Source organism: Montipora capricornis, chromosome 12 (assembly GCF_036669925.1).
Source record: "Montipora capricornis isolate CH-2021 chromosome 12, ASM3666992v2, whole genome shotgun sequence".
Taxonomy (NCBI): domain Eukaryota; kingdom Metazoa; phylum Cnidaria; class Anthozoa; order Scleractinia; family Acroporidae; genus Montipora; species Montipora capricornis.
Window position 1 is genome coordinate 10,135,757 of NC_090894.1, and position 2,500 is coordinate 10,138,256.

General features: G+C 38.4%; 1 protein-coding gene across 1 annotated transcript in view; it reads right to left on the reverse strand.

Annotated features, from left to right (window-relative positions):
- Positions 1 to 2,500, reverse strand: part of LOC138025431 (asparagine--tRNA ligase, cytoplasmic-like) — a 35,996-nt gene that overhangs the window by 18 nt on the left and 33,478 nt on the right. Inside the window, exon 19 of the mRNA XM_068872646.1 lies at positions 1 to 301. This exon is cut by the window's left edge and continues 18 nt beyond it. The gene's annotated coding sequence lies outside the window, so the exon portion shown is untranslated. The remainder of the gene's footprint in view (positions 302 to 2,500) is intronic.

Consider the following 2,500-nt stretch of genomic DNA (forward strand, 5'->3'; position numbering starts at 1 on the left):
TTTCATTCTGATCTTCTGCCATCAACCAGTTTATCGAGGGTCAAGGCCTAGCAGACAGTCTTTAATTGATAGCTCATTTTAATTCAAAAAGTCTCTTGTTTGTCTCGCTTATGAGTCCCTCCCAGGGAGGGGGAAGGGTCCTTGTTCCCTTTAAAAATTTGCTTGTGTTCCCTTGTTCCCGAAATTACTCTCAAACTTGTTCCCAGCTTTTTGATCCCTAAAATGGTTTATGTTCCCCATTTCCCTAAGATATTTTGTCTTTGTTCCCCTGTTCCCCAGTTCATATTAGCCACGTTCTCTTGTTACTGGCTTGCCAGTATGGCAAACCAGTTGGAATCTGTGTTTAGTTTCGTGTTTTTTTATTTTTTTTTTCCGTGTCGGTAAAAGTCTTGCCTGTCACTCCCCTGCTAAGTAGTGGCTTTGTGCATAGAGTCTTGTCTGTGTATTTTGTTAGGTTTGAGGGGGCTGGGGGAATACGTAGATTTCCTTGGTGCACACAGATGAACGTTTAATTATTAAACCCGCAATGGCGTCGAAAGTCGTGGTAACGGGGATGGCGTTTTAGTGGAAAAAATATACCTTTATGAGATCAAGAATGGAACGTCAATTGGAATAACGAAACAGGCGGGGAAAATAAATATCTGGAACCTTAAAAGCGACGAGGGATGGTCTTCGAGAACAATTGCGGTCGGATATGAGAAAGTGTGTGTTGTTTCTAATCTTATTTTATAAACTGTGCTGGTATGTAGAACACTGACAGTAAGTGGGAAATTGAGTATAGGTGTAAAAGGAATCGAATGTCTTGAATGTATCACAGTGTTTACCGAAGTGACATCTCATGATCATTTGTCTGGCAATTGGCATTTAATTTGCAGTCAAGCTGTACAGTTTTCAGATAAAAAACTATTTGAAAATGTGCAAGAGAAGAATTATTAAAAAGAAAGGTTGTGGTCTATTTTGTGCTTTGGAAAAGGTTCTTTAGGAAAGAGTTCAATCTTGAACTGAAAAATATATTTATTGGCATATCGTATGGTTTGTGAGACGGATTGTTTCTTGTTTGCACGCACGGAATTGGAATAGAAAGGGTTTTTTTTGTCTCCAATAGCAAATATTTAGTTAGTTTCAATAAATTTCATGCTGGAAAAGGTTTTTGTGAGATGTTTCAACTGTTGTGATTCATTGTGCTGTGTAGTATTCGAGTTTAACTAATTTGCATAAGTGAGTTGAAATTTAATACGCATTAAATAAAGGTGACAGGAATTTGTAGGCATGATCGTTCTGGCAAATGATTACAGCTGGCGATCGTTTTTAATTAAGGTCAGAAAAAGATTTCAGTATAGTCACTCTTGTGTAAAATGAAGTTATTGTTAACTTGAGAAAACAACAATAGGGTCGTTTATACGAGAGAAAATAAGCCGCGGCTTACTCTGGACGCGGCGTACATAATACGCGAAAGGAACTATTTATACGAGTATAAACTCCCAGGCCAGGATAAGCCGGGGCTTGAGAAAGCTGTGAACGTAGATTTTGCATCATTTATATGGGCTGTTCGCGTTTTATTTTCTCTCGTATAAACGGCCCTTATATTTCTTTAACTTTTTAAAGAGAGAGATTTCGCGCAAATTTTATTTCAAGCTATTCAGTTGAAATATTATTTCTCACCATTGGCTTCGTTTGCGTGATTATTTACTGGTGTTGACATTTAGGAGGTAGTTGTTTGGTTCTAAACGAGTAGGAATAAAACGACCAGGAATGAGCGAATTTTAGTGGGTGTGCGATAGCAACACGAGACAGGAGTCGAGAGATTCTAACGATAGACAGATATTAACTAACCCCTCCTGAAATAAACGAAGGGAAGCAGGCGTTGGTTGTTTGTGTGAATATATAGCACTAAGTGGATAGAAGTCGTCATGTTTTGATTGGGCAGCTTCAGAGACGTCCTTCTGAGGAAACAAGTTGTTAAAACAGCTAATTGTGATTTGAAAATATCGATCCTAAGTATAATAAGTATAATAATGCCTTTTATTGACATGCAAAACCATATATGATTGAGCGTGATCAAACCAAATATCATTTGTTTGCGCTATAAATTTGTGTTTAAGTGTGTAGCCCATGACAGTATGTCGTTTGTGAGCATATTGCCGTTTGTTGTATTAAGCTTCTTCCTCGGAACGCTCAAACAACTCACTTATGCACACGCCGTTTGCGGTAGACCCACACTAAAAGATGCTGTTGAGCGATTGTTTTGGCCGGGGTTGGTCCGCAAACTGAAAGAAAGTTTATATGTTGAGAACAAATGTGTACTAAATGAACAAATATGTGAAAATCATGATATGAACTGCACTGAAACCAAATGCCAAACGAGAGAAGCACAGAACTATGAAAGTTTCCTGGAGAAGAAAGTTGCTGATCTCAAAGTTATTGCAAGCGGTACCGAGTCGCAGAGATGTACGCCTTGCCGGATGCTTTTAGTTAAACTTCTCAAAAAGGTGAATTTTCT